The sequence below is a fragment of the Zalophus californianus genome, chromosome 7 (genome assembly GCF_009762305.2).
Source record: "Zalophus californianus isolate mZalCal1 chromosome 7, mZalCal1.pri.v2, whole genome shotgun sequence".
Taxonomy (NCBI): domain Eukaryota; kingdom Metazoa; phylum Chordata; class Mammalia; order Carnivora; family Otariidae; genus Zalophus; species Zalophus californianus.
Window position 1 is genome coordinate 144,110,433 of NC_045601.1, and position 17,089 is coordinate 144,127,521.

Below are 17,089 nucleotides of genomic sequence, written 5' to 3' on the forward strand. Positions count from 1 at the left end.
TAGACTTCTGATCTCCAGAACTGTATGAAAAGTAATTTGTGTTATTTTGAGCCACTAAATTTGTGGCAGTTTGCTACAGCAGCAGTAGGAAACTATTACAGAGGTTCTAAAACATTACCATGACTGGGACTTAACAGGTATGAGGAAGTTTGCAGGGATTTTTCTGGAACAATGTTTAGTGGCCAGAGGAGTTGATGGGGGCTCTTCTTTTGCTGTCATTGAGAGCACTGGAGGATATGCTTGAACTAAAGAGAGTCAACAGAAGGAATTTAGGGTCCAGTGTCTAGAAGGTTAACCATCACACATGGGACCTCTGCGACAACAAACCTTCAAGGGAAGACATGTATACTCTTGCATGGGGTCAGGTGATCTTCAAGGTGTGTAAATTCACTCTCCATTAAAGGAGAGCCTCTTGTACGACAACAAAGGAAACTCTCAAATGACTATGATGGTGGGGGTCTCACTCCATGGTCTGGACACTTTCAGGTCTACAGAGGATGCGCATGAACCTCATGGGGAGAAAAGTCACAGGTGAGGCCTGTGACTCTTGGTCACCGGAGCACCAAGAGTTAATTAACTCACGGGGATCTCACTGACTTCAGGCACCAGGCGAAGCAAAACTCGGCACCAAGAGGAGAGATTCTAGGAGAACATGAGGATGATGGGGAGAGTACAATTTTCAGGAGCCAGAGGAAAGAGCAAGGAGCTGAGTGTTGATGTGGGGGGGGGGGGGGGAGGTGCAAGTCTAAGGGAGTGTCTCTCATACCGAAGTGGACTCCTGGTTTGGGAAAACACAAGGGCAAGGTGACCAAAACTGAGACAAGTCCACTGAGATGTGAAGTCCAAGTGCTACCCGTTACATCATGAGGCCCTTGAAGTTGGGTCCCCACTGAAAGACCGATGAGTATTCCTAATAGATCAGTGTAGCTTCAAAATGATGGAGGCGACACATTGGCTTCAGGTGCACACGGAGCCTCCAATGAGGGCAGACAGTGGAGGCTCTAAGACGTACTCCACAGCTGTCCCACTGTGCAGTAGTATTATTTCAGGACAGTGTTAGTGTTTAGAAGCTGATGGAACACTTTATGTGGGCTCCATGAAAGGAAGGACCTCGGTTTGGGGCGGTAAAACGTAAACTCTTAGTCACCAGGGCCAAGATTCTAACTTGCCAGGATCTGAGAAGCTCTGGGCAAAAAAGGCAAAAGAGGAACATGGAGTTTGAGGGGGGAATAGGGCTCGGATTCCCCGGGTGGATGGTGAGAGGCAACTTTCTCTTGGCAGGGACTCCATGTTGATCTGGAAGAGATTGGCAGTGCCTGCAGCTAGATGTGTAGACCTCGAAGGTGAGCAAATGAGTTAGGAGAGGGAAAATCACCAACATGTTGCTGAGGCCCCAAAGAGATTTGGACTCAAATTGCTGGATTTAGAGCCCACAGCGCTCACCACACAGTCCGTTGAGGAGCTTTCTGTTGCAATTGTTATGCGTATTCTTGCATGGGGCCCTTACATTTTGAGGAGCTAGAGAAGAAAAGAGGAAGGGGCTTATGACACGTGAACTGTTAGGGTCTGAAGACTAAAGAGACGGACTTCGGGAACCCAGGCAGTTAGAGGGAGTGATCCACAAGGACACAAAGGTGATACATAAATAGGTCATTTTTCATAAGGCCGAGAAGAGAGTAAGGAATTACAGGATGCTCTTAGCATGAAGAAAGTGTGAGTGTAAAGTTCCAGTCCATACACCAGGAAGCAATAGCGATTTGAAATATGGGCCTAGGTCACCAAAAGCAAAACAGGTCCCACCGAGATTTGAACTCGGATCGCTGGATTCAAAGTCCAGAGTGCTAACCATTACACCATGGGGCCACCTTGCTGAGTGTTCTTGATGGAGTATCTATGAATATTCAATGCAGAGTTTGTCACTGTTCAGCATGCTGTAGACTATAGTTTTAATTTTTCAAATATTAATAGAAAATCTGCTGTATCGCAGACAGCAGATGTTCCAAAATAAACACGACAATTGGGGCTCACGTGCACTACGAACTTCTCAAGGCCAAGTTCGTGGTAGAAACTGATGGAACCCGAACCCAGAACTGAGGTCTGGGGTGTTTGGACGCTATCCTGATTTCCCAAAGAAGGAGGAGGGACACAAGAGGACAGACGTAGAATTCCAGAAGAAAACGCAGGCGACACTGTTCTGCAAGACAGTGTCACCTTGCCGACCCGGATGCGCTGTTGAGGTGCGCAAGTGATCAGGTGTCTCTGGCCAACTCTGGGTGCGGGGGTGATTTAAGAGAAAAGGGGAAGGTGCTAAAAAAGACTGGCAGGTCCCACCGAGATTTGAACTCGGATCGCTGGATTCAAAGTCCAGAGTGCTAACCATTACACCATGGGGCCACAGATGACTCCTGTCCCCGGCAAGCTTCTGGAAGCTCTTTGCAGTGATTTGTACGTGAGTACCTGTCCTGGACAGGTGGAGAAGGTTCACGGTCCCCGAATCCAAGGAGGCAACAAACTTGCTCCGCCGGGGAAAAAGCCCAATAGGGCTCGTCTTTGCTTGGAATTTTCCCCAGGGTCCACGGAAGGCTTGAGTACCCGCGTTCCTGGAAAAATCAAAACTGCATTTACTAAATTCCTAACCTGGGCAGTGAACGTTTGTCTACCTATGGGCTTATCGAGGAAACTGTCAACACTGAAAAATCTCTTAGGGCATGTACGAATATAGAAAATGCAAGAAGAAAAGTTAAATATAACGGGAATTTACTAGTAATTTCAAGGATTAAAAACTACGTTTCTAAGTATTTTTACTTTGCTTATCTGCATTCTGTGATGGATCAATTGCAAGTGTAATAAAAGATAAATTGTTATTACATTTACTCTTATTTATGTTGCATATACGGTATTGTGTATGTGTTGGTTTTATCCAGCAAAACAACTTTTTTAAATAAGATTCAGCCAACGTCTGAAAACAGTTTTGAAAATTCTCTATCCTATACCTCCTCTCTGCAATTCTGGCTTCCTGAGTGGAATGATAAGAGGGATCAAGAAGGAGGAAAGATTGGAAATTTCTGTTTTGAGATATTCATTCCACAACACCAAACGTGGTCACGAGTTGGATAGTGATGCCCTGGATATGCCCTAATTCCTGCAAGAACATCAAGCAGAAGAAGTAAGAGGCAAACCAGTTTTCAGAAGTCAGATCCAAGCTGGATTTCGGATATGGAAATAGAAAATTAAAGAAAGAATTAAATCTGGGGATTTTTTTTTCAGCATCTTCATATAGTGGTCTCAGAAATCCCTAGTGTTTTCCCAAAATCATTTTCAAAAAATTCCTTCACCCACCGTTAGACTAAAGGACTAGATCACCTGCTTACCTCTCATGGAGAAATATAGTAATACCCAGGAAAGCGGCGTATTTAGTGCTGTTTTGTGTTTTGCAGTTTCCAAAGTTGGTCCAGCAGGTATAAGACCTGGAAAGAAAAACACCACTCCGTAGTCGGCAGGATTCGAACCTGCGCGGGGAGACCCCAATGGATTTCAAGTCCATCGCCTTAACCACTCGGCCACGACTACATGACTGTTGTTTCCCTCTCTGGATATATTCCCATGAGGAATAATACCTTTCCAGTTTACAAACTGACCTTTCTGTTGGTTTCCATGACAACTGCTCTGGAGTGCCTGTCATCACACTAAAAAGAACAAGATTTTGAATATCGAGATGCTGGTAACACAAGTTATTACACACTGTAACGCTTGCCTGACGTGCGAGATACCAAAGCGCTTGCGAGGGTGGCATTCAGTCCCTAACAGGTGCAGTGGCCCCCAGTCGGAGACTGGATTACAACGGACGAACCAGCCGCAACGGAGAGATCCGCCTCTGTTACAGACAGGGAAGCGGGACTTGTAACAAATTACCGTGGTTATTCTTACTCATCCAGAACTGGTCCACAGACCCTTTCTGAGAGTGATCAACTTTATTCACTCCCTTTTTCTAAAATCTGAGTTTAAACCAAAAAGTCACCGGAGAGATAGCAGAGGATGGTTTCGATCCATCGACCTCTGGGTTATGGGCCCAGCACGCTTCCGCTGCGCCACTCTGCTAATGCCCCAGAAAAAAAAAAAAAAAGCTGCAAAAAATTTCCAAGACAATAAATTCTGGCGCCTTCTTCTGAATTTTCTGTTTATTTTTCAAATGATCGCTGCCAAGACCGGAGGAGGATACCTTGATCTCCGTACATGGCTACGTTCCGCCCTCAGATACTAGCGGCTTACAATTCGCCTCCGAAAGACCAACCTGTTGAGGTCGGAGTGTGTTCCAGCTCCGACAGGATGACGTTTCAGGCCATTGGAACACCAAATGCATGCCAATTGGCATAATTTATGAGGGTGAAATTGCAAAAGGAGCGTTAACTTTGATCTTTCTCAGCCATACTCGGATGAGAAACACAGTTACTTCGAAGTATTTTTACTTTGTAATTTTTCAGTGAAAATATTTCTACCCCTGCTGTGGGTAAAAAAAAAAAAAAAAAAAAAAAGCAGGCTGCATTGGCCGGGAATCGAACCCGGGCCTCCCGCGTGGCAGGCGAGAATTCTACCACTGAACCACCAATGCCCCACGGAGAAAACGTCCTTTATTTGTCCTCATAGCTACCGTTCCGTTGTCTCTGCTTCCTTAGTAAAACAGTGAGGTACTATGTTTTTTCTCTGGGACTTCCCTGAATCCAATGAAAGAAAAAGCTATACCTAAACATTCTGAGAAAACTTGTGACCTAGGAAAAAGGTGAAACTGATATGTGGCCCTTGGAGGCTTTTGAAGGCGAAAAACAGGTATAAATACCCAGCATATAAAAATGTCTTTCTCCATCCCCCCTCAATCCCCTTTAAATCATTAATGAAAACAAATTCTGAAAATCTCTCGTTTTTAGGATGCAAGCCAATTCGGTTAATTACTAGATCACAGCACTCAATCCAAGTTTGAAACAAGTTATCACATTTTGGAAAAAAGACCTATTGTCATTCCACTGTGAAGACCCAAGTTTGGACAAAGAAGGAAGGTATCGTCGTCAAAACTGAGACTAGTCAAGAAAATGCTGAAAGTAGGAATTCTCCCGAATCCTACTCCTCACATCAGTCCCCATCACTTGCTGCTTGGGAGGATGGCCACCAGCTGCTGAGGTCCTTGTGGCTCTTTGGAACCAAAAGCCAAAGGGGACCTGGAAATAAGTAGAAGTTATGGCCCCTGTTTGTAAGGACTTTTCAGAAGTTTTGAGAAAAAGCCAACATGGAGAAAAACATTGACAATCAATGAAAATTATCTTCCCTGAAGTGAGTCTTGAGTCTGGGTTTCAGGGAGGTAATGGACTCTGAGTGTCTGGATTATATGAAGCACATGAAAACCTCCATCTTGCTCTAGTCTCTACCTTTTCACCTCTTCTTCAGGACGGAGAACTTACAGTATTTACTTGGCAGCAGTGATTAGGATGCTTTGAAGGGGAGGAATGGAAGGAAGCTACAGTAGCAAATTAAAAGGCTATCAATGTTGATCTTAAAGGAAGAATTTCAGCCATAAAATAGGTTTCTCCACATCCTAGCAACAGAGGAAAAACAGAACTGGACAGTATGAGACATATAAATCAACTTGATTGAGTTACATGATGCGTTGGTTCTTGTTTATTCATCTATAAATGGAGCCTGGAGTAGTTGCCCTACATTCCTCCAGAGGCTTTAAAGGTAAATTAAAATGATGTCTATTAAAGCCACTTGAAAAACAGTACAAAACTACCAGTTAAATATTAGCTACTGATTTTTATTTCATGCAACTTTTGAATGAACCACTGAAAGTCAGAAATTTTGCCTTATTTCTCCAGCGTAACACATGTAGTTGGTGTTCATGTTAGTGGGACTTTTAGAGTAGGCAGTGAGGCCCTGACGGGATGGCCGGAGGCCCGCAAGGAGGCGGCCGTGGGCAGCTGTGGGGAGGGCCAGAGGCCTGTCCTGGCAGCATCCACGAGAGGCCGGATCCCACCAGACAGGCCCAAGATGGTGGCGCCACGACGGGAAAGCCCTGAGCAAGTGAGGAAGAAAAAGCTGGAAACCCTGCTTCTCTCCCCAGGTAATAAATATTCCACCCCCTAGTTAACAACTGTCGGTAAAAGACAGAAACACACCCCTCCCCAGGGCTGGCAGCTTGTGGGAGCTCTCTCTTTCTCTCCCTCCCTTTTCCTCTCCCCTCTCCCTGCCTCTCATGCTCTCTTAATCTCCACAGTGTGCTTTTGCTTTAATAAACTTTCCCACTTGTGTTACTCATCCACTGTGCTATTTGTCTGTCCTTGAATTCATTCTCGTGACAAGACCAAGGACCTTTGGTGAGGCCTGTGGATCTGGCTGGGGTGAGGCTCCAGGGCCTGGCGTCCGCCCAGCTCACCGCAGCAGAAGCATGCAGCAAGCAAGAGAGAACATTCCTTTCAGAGGAAAGGTCAGGGACAAAGGCCCTGTCCTGGGAAGGAGCAACAGGTCTTGGAGGAACTGAAAGAAGGCCTGTGTGACAGACAGTTGGCTGATTCAATTAGGAGGATATCAGGACAAGATTTGTGTTTAAAAAATATGCATAATAGGGACTCCAGTTCAACTGAACAAGAGGAGATCTGGGAAGAGGAGTTAGGAGGTTCACATCAACACCCAGGGCAAGAGATACTGATGGAAGAAAAGAGGTCCTTGTAGAGAGCAGGATAGACAGTTTAGGAAATAAAACTCAGCAGAACTCACTGCTCAGATTTGGAGGAGAAGATGTGTCCAGGATGGCTCTAGATTCCTGGCTCAGTGGGGGCAGGGTGGGGCGGATGAAGCTGAGAAGCATGCACACATTGTTAGAGGCAGACACGCAAAGGAACAGTCAGGAAAGCAACCAGAGAAGAAAGAGGGAAACCAGAAAACTATGCATTCCCTGATGCCCGGGAAGAGAGTGTTTAAATTAAATCTTTCTTTAAAGAAGGTTGCCAAGGACGCACTGTCCATTTGGGGAATGCTTCCCCCATTTAGAATTCCAATGGCAAGCTAAGGGCAAAATAGGAATCACAATACATCCCACAAAACTCTGATAAGAGCAGATATTCTGTTCTTTCTATCAAGTTAAAAAACAGGACCACAGGCCCAAAATGGAGTCACTTATGCTAAGCCCAATCACCGAATGGAGACTTATTAGACTTACCAGTTACAGTTTCCGCATCCCCCAGAAACGGAATCTCCAACCAGTCAGGCAATTAGAAATCACCCGGTCGGCACTAGTTAGGTAATCGGCCTGATAGATGCCTATCATCCTCTAAAGGAAAGTGGCTTTGCCTGGTGTTTTGCTGGTAGAACTTCCTCGTTCCCAGTCCCTTCTGCCTATTAAAGTCTCATTTTGTACAACTCCCTGGAGCTCCTTTCCATCTACTAGATGGGATACTGCCCAATTCATGAATTGTTCAATAAAGCCAGTAATTCACTCACGAAATTTTGTTTTTTCACAATCACAACTCCTTGGAAGTCTCTCAAAGCCAGCCTACTATATATACCTCGGAGGAAAACTGTCTTGCCTTTCATTTCTTCTTCCTTCACCCTAAAAAGGTACCCATAGTTGACCCCGACGTGATTTGAACACGCAACCTTCTGATCTGGAGTCAGATGCGCTACCGTTGCGCCACGAGGCCACAGGGAAGAGGTTCTTCTCTTCTAAATTAGGATTTAAATCCTATTTAATCCTTTCTCCTCTCCTTCAGGTTCTAAAGATTTATTTCTTTTTATTGATGGATTTGATCATTTTTCTCCCTCCTATCCATAGCTTCGCTAATGCTTTGTTAAGAAAAGAAAGGAATCGACCAGATTAAATATGGATGCAAAAACCCAAATGCTTCCTATGGGGGGAAAAAAACCTTCTATGTTTTCTCATGCTCAATCTTTCCACGGGTGAAAGTTCTCCTGTTTGGAGACAAATCCTGCATGTATTGGGTTTAGATCCACAATGAAACAGGACTCATAATAGTTATACATTTTGCACTACTACTCTTCCTACAATTCACTAGACTTCTCCCTCTTCTGAAACAGGCCCCCAGCCCTGCCCGATCCTGCAGTGCCCACCCTGGCCAGGTCCACCTCCCCACTTTCTCAGCACCCGCCAGTCCCATCCTCAACCTGCTGAAAAGCTTAGTCTCAAAAGCCTAGTTTAAATGACATCTCTTTGCAACTGATGAATCACTAAACCCTACCTGTGAAACGAGTAACACACTATATGTTAATTAATTGAATTTAAACTAAAAAAAATAAAAATAAATAAATAACATCTCTTCCTAAAACTCTCACTCGCTCCTCTCAGTCAGAATGCATGGGCCTTCTGGTCTGTATTAGAAGTCCACCAGCGACAACTCAGAACAGGTGGATAATATTTATGGAGCTCTTACCATTTTCTGCTAGCCCTGTGCATGATCTTTCTCCAGCCTCGTGAGTCTCAGAAAGTGCTCCCTGGAACCGGAGCCTGAGTATCAGCTGGGAACTTGTTAGAAATGCACATCCTTGTCTGCACCCCAGAACCGCCAAGTCAGAAACTCTGGGAGTGGGCCCCAGAGGCCTACGTTTTAACAAGTTCTCCAGGCTATGGTGATTCAGGGGAAAGTGTGAGCATCACTGCTCCAGCCTGGAGATCACATACTTTCCTTTCTCAAGAAAATAAACATCCAGTCTTCCTCCAGGATGGAGGAGGGGCAATGGATGAATCGACTAGGGCTGCCACAACTCGGGGCTACAGATTGGGTTCTGGAGGCTAGAAGCGGGAGATCAATCCTGTCAGCGAGATTCGTAGACAGCTCTCTTCTCCCAGGGTCCACGTGGTGTGTCTTCCTGTGTGTGTGTGTGTGTGTGTGTGTGTGTGTGTGTGTGTGTGTGTGTCCCAATCTCTTTTTATAAGGACACCAGGCATGTTGGGTCAGGGCCCACCCATATGACCTCACCCTACTTTATCTATATCTTTGGAAGCCCTACCTCCAAATACAGTGACATTCTAGGGTACTGGGGGTTAGGGCTTAAGCATGTGAAGTAAGGGGGCAGTGAGACACACAATTTCACCCCTAACAGGCAATTTCCAGATGAAGCCCCCAAAGACAGTCCCTGACCTTGGCCCTGGGGCATGAGAATGGAGGGTTTATGGGTAAATCTGACCACCTCTTTGCTTTTCCCATAGGACTGGCTTAGGATTCAGCTTTCTCAAATCTGACAAGTCAACTATCACACCTCCATCGGCTTTCCAGATCACAAAATTTTGTTGCTGTTTTTGTCCTATTTGAACTTTTATGTCGGAGTTGTTTTGAGCAGGGTTTCTGGAGTGCGCAGAAGTGAATTCTTGACTTTATCCACAATCTCTACCTGCCAAGGGGGTCCCGGGGGGATGGGGAGCAATCCGGTGTCCACTTTGCCTCCCCCACCCCCAGCCCTCAGCTCAAGCGTCCCCTCCTCACTGTGGCCTTTTCTCCCAGATCCCTGTCGGAAGATAAAGCCCTGTCTTATTGGTTATTGTCGCAACATCTTCCTCTCCTTGGTGGTTATCTCCGTTGTAACTTTATTGTGTTTTTGGCCGTCAGGTTCAACTGGTTTCTCCAACTAGACTGTAGGATTTCTTTTTTTTTCTTCAAGATCTCCTTTAAATTCCAGTTAGTTACCATACAACCTAATATTAGCTTCAGGCATAGAATTCTCTGATTCATCCCTTACATATAACACCCCGGCTCATCCCAACAGGTGCCCTCCTGCATCCCCAACACCTATTTCCCCATCCCCCACCCACCTCCTTCCCGGAACCCTCAGTGCGTTCTCTGTGGTTAAGAGTCTAGACTGGAAGATCCTGGGAAATGCCTTGGTTTACAATAATGAATTCCCTAGGTTGCAGTTACAACGCCAAGGTGAATTTCTTTCAACAAATTTTGGACACGCACCGCCTTCAGCGCCCGGAACGACCACGTGGCCTAATGGATAAGGCGTCTGACTTCGGATCAGAAGATTGAGGGTTCGAATCCCTTCGTGGTTGCTGCGGGGTCTATTTTCCATTCAAGACACCGGGTCGGTTCCTGGTGGTCCACTTTTCCTACGGCTGTTTTCTCGGTTACAGTCGGCAAACAGAATCGGCTCCTTTTCACGTTGACCGAATAGCTCCTTCCCCCGGGTTGGTCGCCTCCACACCGTCCTTCCTTTCTCTTCCTTTGTTCCCCTCCCCCCGAGCGCCTGTCCCACGAGAGCAGCGCAGGCCCTCGTCTGGGGCCGCCGCACCTGTGGCCAGTGCCCCGTCCCTCTCAGCGCTCCCCTCCGCCTACAAAGTCAGGAGCTTTGGGGCGCGGCCTCGGGCCCTGCGGGCTGCCCGACGCCCCCCAGGCTCCCCCCGCCCCTCGGCGCCAACACCCCCGACCGAGCGCCCCGCACCCGCCCACCTGCGCCCCCGCGTTCCACGACTGCCGTGGGAACCCCAGGAACGCCTGGGGGCGGGGAAAGGCACGAGAAAGGTCGAGCTTCACGACACCCTCTAACAAACGTCGGGGCGTGGGGGAATTAGAAGACTCACCATCTGCGATCCCCAGAGAAATCAGACACTCAGCAGAGAGCGTTCGCGATCTCAAAACTCTTAGGGCCCTTAGGGGTTTTGGGAAACAACGTGTGCAAGGTGTGAAAGGACCACCCCAAGATTATTTGCTAATTGCAAATGGAAAAAGAAAGCCCCGAGGGGACCACTCTGTCTTCACGGTGGGTGGATATCCTGACAAATGCCTCCTCGTGTGAAGTAAGTACCCTAGCAAGTAAGTACAGTGTCAGGCCCCAATTTTTAACCTGAATCTAATCTAATCAAAATGGACGTAATCAATAATTTCGACTTAACTTCTAGTTTAATGAGGGTCAGGGGATAAATTAAAAGTTGCCTTGAAGAAACAATCCGGATCCAGAGTGTGGGACATTCTACAAGACAATTGGCTTGGATTTTTTAAAAAGTCAGTGTCAAAACAACACCAGCAAGGAGAAGCTGGCAATGCTGTTCTGAACTAAAAGGGACCAAGGAAACATTACAAATCAAATGCAATGCACGCATGAACTTTGATTGGATCCTGGTTAGAAACACCAACTCCAAAAAATATACTTAGAGAAGTTTAAATAACGCTGGCATAATAGATGTTTTTATAAAGAATCACTGGATTTTTTTTCCCTATGATAATGGTGTCATGGTTATATAAGACACGTGCACAGTTGAAACACGTGTACGTGCCTAGGTGGGATGCATCATGATGTCTGCAAAGGAATTTTATATTCCGGAAGAAGAAGGTAGATAAGATTAATATGGCAAAATGTTAACAGTTGTTGAATCTGGATGGTGGGTATGCAGATAATCCCTTACTCTTTCAACTTTTCTATATGTTTGAAAATTTTTATAGTATAAGTTCTAATTAAAAAAAAAAAAAAGGCTTGGCAGAAGCTGTCCTATTTAAACGGAGGCCCTAAAGAAAGGGCACAGAGCTCCAGGGAAATAAGGCAGAGGGTCAGCTTGAAGAAGTGTGTGAGGAAGGGCAGGTCGTTCCTTGGTTCGGGAGTCCCAGGCTCCCTTGACAGATGGCCCAGAAAGGAAGCTGAGAAGGTCAGAGAGATGCCCATGAGGAGGGCCTCCTGTGCCATTTGTGATCTTCCTTGTAGGCCACAGAGTACCTTCAGAGACTTTAAGGAGGGGAGGGCCACAATCAGATGGGCATTCTCAGATGAACATCAGCTGCTGCCAACACAGCCCCACCTACAAAATCTGCCCTAAACATCTCTGGTGTCCACTCTCACTCCTGCCCCTCCCTGGATCTCTCCAAAAAAACAATCTTCCAGCGAGACAGAACTTTCTTTAGTTTCTCTCATCTTCTGTGAGGTTTAGGTCTAGAACACCACACCCCTTTCCAACTCGGCTAACTCCTACACATCCTTCAGATCTGAGCTTAAATATGATTCATTCCACATATAGTCATTGAGAACCCATTTACCCATTCAGAGGTAATAAAGGTAGAACTGGACACTTTCTTCATGAAATCTGGAGTCGAATGAGTGACTCTCCAAGCAACGATCCACGATGTCCATGTCTGGGACCGAGCATGACTCCGATAGGCCACTTGGCCCACTGGACCCTCACTTGTCAATGTTCACTTCTATAATTGTTCACTCTGGAAATCCCTCAAGGAGTGGCTATATTTTTCTTGCTCTCCATTGAATGAGCAGCACTTAGCAGAGTGCTTGGCACGTCATTGGGCTCAGAATAAAATTTTTGAAAGAACGAAGAAATGAATGAATTAGTTCAAGGACAAGAGCCTGGGAGCCAAAATACTTCGAAGAAGTTGTTGCAAAAACCCCGATGACAAACTGTAAGAAGTTCATCTAAGAAAATGGACCCGTTGTGGCTTGGGAGGAAGAGCCAGATTTGAGAAATAATTAGGAGGTTGAATTGAAGGCCTGGTAACCAATGGGCGATGGGGTGAGAGTCAGAGAAAGGAAGAAAGTTAAGTCTTTGATTTGGGGGCTCCTGATAAAATTTGGATTGTTGAAGGAGGTTCAAGTTTGGGGGGAAAGGGTGGAGCATTCATTTTGGGATGTCTTGCTTTTGAGATGCCCATGCACTTGCAAAAAGAAATTACTAGGACAGCTATATATTATGAAGCTCAGAAGAGAGGTCTGGGCTACGGATAAATTTTCAATCCATCAGCACATGAGCAGTGGTTTATCAGTCACGTCTTATCCTTCTTCTGTTCACAAAATGGAGCTATTGATGAAGGACAGAATCATCTACTTGTGCACTAGTACACCCACACATACACATACAGATAAGATTGTGATAATGGTTGTACAGTTTCAGAAATGTGGAGATCCTGGGGATCTGCTCTTGCTTTGAAGATGATCTTTGCGAATATCTTTAAACTATCATCCACAGAGTATCAGATGCAGTTGTCCTTCCCCTCATGAGAGAAGGTGCCATGCAATGAAGTGGATTTGACTTTCAGAAATATTTTCTACTTCCCCGTTTCATTCAAAAATATTCTACCACCTGTGGAACATTTTGATGGGTCTCCTTTCTCGAATTTAAAAATGATGCTTACAATAGCAGCTGACATTTACTGAGCCCTTATTCCAGGCGCTGTATTAGGTGTCTGGAGGCATAGGGTACCTGCGAGGATGTCTTTGTCAGATTATTTATTGAGGATAAATTTCCCACTTCTGCAAGAATATGAGGATTTTTAAAGGATTATTTAAAGGGGATTATTTAAAGAGGATTATTGCACCATATGGCTGATTTGCTTTCTAGAAAAGACCCAAAGAGCATTTTCAACTTACCACGTGCTGGAATGGATGTTGGTTGATTCCTTTCCAGTTTCATTAACGGGGATCCTTTGCTTTGCTTTCTTGTATTACTAAATCCTAAAGTAGCCTAGAATACATGATATATGCTAACATGGAGGAGACTGAAAAAAGCTTACAGCAGCTGTAGTCGTGGCCGAGTGGTTAAGGCGATGGACTAGAAATCCATTGGGGTCCCCCCGCGCAGGTTCGAATCCTGCCGACTACGAGAGGTGGCCTTTTTACACATTTGCACCTTCTCTCCTCAGTGTAATTTGCACCTTCTCTGCTCAGTGTAATTTATCTTCAATTACAGGCTACTTTTAAACATATTAAACATTCCCTCAGACTTTTCCAAGTTACACCAAAATGGAGTTCTTATTGACCACAAAGAATCATACTGTGTGAGTAAACTAAAGCAAAGGAACAAATAGAAAACTCTTTTGTTTGAATTCTGATGTTTTGGGGTTGGAAATCCTGGTAATAGGGAAAAAAGAAGTTGAAAGAAAAGATTTCACATGTTCATATTTAGAGCAACATAGCAAATCCACTACTTCCTTTTTCTGTAAATAAATCATAACTGTGTGTGGGCCAGTGGCGCAATGGATAACGCGTCTGACTACGGATCAGAAGATTCCAGGTTCGACTCCTGGCTGGCTCGTTGTTTTGGTTATCCTCTTTGAGGTCTCCAATTCTCATCTTTTTTAGGCCACTGTAATTGTATGTATACATTTTTTTTAAATTTCTTTTGTAACATGATTTTACACAAAGTGACAAAAATGTTAATAATATAGTCTCCAGCTATAGTTCACTACTCTTTTCTCACATATGTAAATTTTCTTTAAATCACATCATTAAATTGATTGTTTTCAAAATTGACTAGTCCTCACATTAGATGATAAAAACTTAATAGAAGGAATACATTTCAAATGCATCATTTTTTGAAAGTAAAGATTGGAAGTCTCACAAAGAGAGTATTTCTAAGTACCAAGTACCAATTCTTTTCTTTTCTCTCTTTTTTTTGAGATTGAAGTTTTCAAAGCAGTTTTAGGTTCATAGCAAAATGGAGAGGAAGGTACCACGTGCACTGCGTCCCCCAATATCAACATCCCCCGCCAGAGTGGCACATTTGCTATAATTGATGAACCTACTTTGACACATTGTAATCACCCAAAGTTTAGAGAGTACATTACAGTTCACCCTTGGTGTTATAGTTCTGTGGGTTTGGACAGACATATAATGACATGTATCCATCGTTATAGTATCATGCAGTGTATTTTCACTGCCCTGCCCCACCCCCCCCCCCATCCTCTGCACTCTCTGTGCTTTGCCTATTCATCCTCCCTCCACCCACCAGCCTCTGGCAACCACTGATCATTTGGTGTCTCACCATAGTTTTGGCTTTTTCAGAATTTCATATATTTGGAATCATATAACATGTAGCCTCTCAACTTGGCTTCTTTTACTTAGTAATATGCATTTAAGGCTTCTCGGTGTCATCTAATGGCTTGGTAACTCATTTCTTTTTAATGCTGAATAATATCACATTATCTGGGTGGACCACAGTTTATTCATCCATTCACCCACTGGAGGGCATCTTGGTGGCTTCCAAGTTTTGGCTATTACTAATAAGCAGCTATAAACATCTGTGTTCAGGTTTTTGCATAGACACATATTTCAACTCCTTTGGGCAAGTAACGAGTAGTGTAATTGCTGGGTTGTGTGGTGAGAGTATGTTTAATTTTGTAAGGAACTGGCAAACTGTCTTACTCCGCCCATGGCTGTACCATCTTGCATTCCCAACAGCAGTGAATGAGAGTTCCTGTTGCTCCACATCCTTGCCAGCCTTTGATATCAGTGTTCTGGATTTTGGACATTCTACGAGGTGTGTTGTGGTATCTCATTGTTGTTTTAATTTTCATTTCTCTCATGACCTATGATGTGGAGCACCTTTTCATATGTTTAAAAAAACATGCAAAAGGGCTTATCAGACACCACCAAAGATCTATAGATGGCATATTGCAAATTTTGTTAGGTTTTTATTTCTATCCTTTTGACATAGACATAATTTAAAGAATCAAATCTTTCACAAGATTTGTAACAAGAATTCATCTCTTCTTTCTTGCTCCCTGTGCTTAGGGGAGGAAAAGGACTAAGTCTAGCAGAGGATGGTTTCGATCCATCGACCTCTGGGTTATGGGCCCAGCACGCTTCCGCTGCGCCACTCTGCTGTGGAAGTCCATGTCCTCATAGTTAATATTCAGCTCTTCCCTAGTTTGTCTCCCTCCCCCCACTTTTCCCCTCAATCTGTACAAATAAAAAATGGGTTCTCATTTTTCCCGTCAGAGTAGTAACTTGTCTTTTGTAAGGTGGTAGCCCTGAGCCTGAATTAACTCCTAAGAGAAGGGTTAAGAAGAAATGGAAAAAGCTTACTGTGGATTTGCTTCTCCGGCGCTCGGAGGCAGGCTTAGATGGGATATCTGTCACTGTGTGCTATGTGAAGGTTACATTAGAGCACAATTCTGCTGATAACCCAAATGCCGTGTCTTAAACTTATTCTAAGTTATGCAAAATGATGGATGCTGATGACGTAAATGTGCTTTCCCTTTCTCCCATGCTGTCATGTGATGGTTCATAATCTGTTGATGGGGGACGGAAGTCTGGAGCCCCAGGTGAGAGTAAGACGCACATTCCTGCACATAATCTTGACATAGAGTTTTAGGGGGTTCAAGGAACTTCTAGCCCAGAAGACTAACTTTCTCTCTTTCCCTGTAGTCTCAATTTGACAAACAAAACTGTGTTCAGTTTTCTGCATCTGGAAAGGAACTGACCTCTTCTGTGATTTGAAGTGATAAGGAATCCCAGAGATCCAAGTGTGGGCTTGCTGTGGGACCTCTCTGGCACGGAAAAGCTGACCCATGTGTGGAGCAGGTGAGCTAAGGTCACCTCCTAGAAGCAAACTAGTTGCCTGAGAAGATCTGCTAAGGTTCGGAAGGTTAGAAAGACATGTGGATGAAGAGATGGGTCTGAGAGCACAGAAGTGAGCATGGAGAGAAGGCTGAAAGCGTTGGGAATATTAATGGACGAGTTGGTAAAAAGTGGAATTCAGAACATTTGCAATAAAGGAGTAAAAGTGTTTTTATGAGGCCCCCAAAAAACCCAGACACAATACCAAGGTTGCATCTTCCTGTGTATGCTGCCTATTATTTACTTTTTTTAAAGGTATTTTAATGAGGGCAGCCAAGGTGGGAGAAAGCGGGGGAGGAACCTTTCTCTTCCTCCTACAGCTCACTTCCCAGACCAGGACCTTCCAGAGACGCTAAAACTACTGACCCCGACGTGATTTGAACACGCAACCTTCTGATCTGGAGTCAGACGCGCTACCGTTGCGCCACGAGGTCCTCGAGGGTGCCCCCGATTTCTTTACCTGTCAACCTGATCCGTGAAATTAATTTTCTGCACTCGGTGAAGACCACACAGATGATGCCTGGCCGCCTCCTGGATCAAAATGCTGTCCGTCCGATCACTCCCCGTTTCTGCCTCCCGATTGCTTCTATTTACAGTCCTTCCTCTCCTATTTCATTCCTGGTTTTCTCCATATACATAAAAAAAAAAAAATAGATGTTTGGGGGAGTTTTGTTGCTTTTTCTCTTTTTAGAAAAATGGACATTTTGTCTTTTTAGAAATATGGCTATTGAAGGGCGGTGGCTCCGGAGCGGCGTGGAGG

At 44.8% G+C, this 17,089-nt stretch overlaps 1 long non-coding RNA gene and 11 other non-coding genes across 12 annotated transcripts; 4 read left to right on the top strand and 8 right to left on the bottom strand.

Moving 5' to 3' along the window:
* Nucleotides 1-1,791: 1,791 nt before the first annotated feature.
* On the bottom strand, nucleotides 1,792-1,863 carry TRNAQ-UUG. The gene has a single exon. It is a non-coding gene; the product is annotated as a tRNA-Gln (tRNA).
* A 459-nt stretch (nucleotides 1,864-2,322) lies between these two features.
* TRNAQ-UUG lies at nucleotides 2,323-2,394 on the bottom strand. Its single transcript has one exon. It is a non-coding gene; the product is annotated as a tRNA-Gln (tRNA).
* A 1,094-nt stretch (nucleotides 2,395-3,488) lies between these two features.
* On the bottom strand, nucleotides 3,489-3,570 carry TRNAS-UGA. The gene has a single exon. It is a non-coding gene; the product is annotated as a tRNA-Ser (tRNA).
* Nucleotides 3,571-4,026: 456 nt separating this feature from the next.
* Nucleotides 4,027-4,098, bottom strand: TRNAM-CAU. The gene has a single exon. It is a non-coding gene; the product is annotated as a tRNA-Met (tRNA).
* Nucleotides 4,099-4,538: 440 nt separating this feature from the next.
* Nucleotides 4,539-4,609, bottom strand: TRNAG-GCC. The gene has a single exon. It is a non-coding gene; the product is annotated as a tRNA-Gly (tRNA).
* A 3,004-nt stretch (nucleotides 4,610-7,613) lies between these two features.
* On the bottom strand, nucleotides 7,614-7,685 carry TRNAW-CCA. Its single transcript has one exon. It is a non-coding gene; the product is annotated as a tRNA-Trp (tRNA).
* A 2,290-nt stretch (nucleotides 7,686-9,975) lies between these two features.
* TRNAR-UCG lies at nucleotides 9,976-10,048 on the top strand. Its single transcript has one exon. It is a non-coding gene; the product is annotated as a tRNA-Arg (tRNA).
* A 3,461-nt stretch (nucleotides 10,049-13,509) lies between these two features.
* On the top strand, nucleotides 13,510-13,591 carry TRNAS-AGA. The gene has a single exon. It is a non-coding gene; the product is annotated as a tRNA-Ser (tRNA).
* Nucleotides 13,592-13,950: 359 nt separating this feature from the next.
* Nucleotides 13,951-14,023, top strand: TRNAR-ACG. Its single transcript has one exon. It is a non-coding gene; the product is annotated as a tRNA-Arg (tRNA).
* A 1,498-nt stretch (nucleotides 14,024-15,521) lies between these two features.
* TRNAM-CAU lies at nucleotides 15,522-15,593 on the bottom strand. Its single transcript has one exon. It is a non-coding gene; the product is annotated as a tRNA-Met (tRNA).
* A 418-nt stretch (nucleotides 15,594-16,011) lies between these two features.
* Nucleotides 16,012-16,808, top strand: LOC113926902. Its single transcript, XR_003521443.1, has 3 exons — nucleotides 16,012-16,034; nucleotides 16,138-16,293; nucleotides 16,650-16,808. It is a non-coding gene; the product is annotated as an uncharacterized LOC113926902 (long non-coding RNA).
* Nucleotides 16,692-16,763, bottom strand: TRNAW-CCA. Its single transcript has one exon. It is a non-coding gene; the product is annotated as a tRNA-Trp (tRNA).
* Nucleotides 16,809-17,089: the final 281 nt, after the last annotated feature.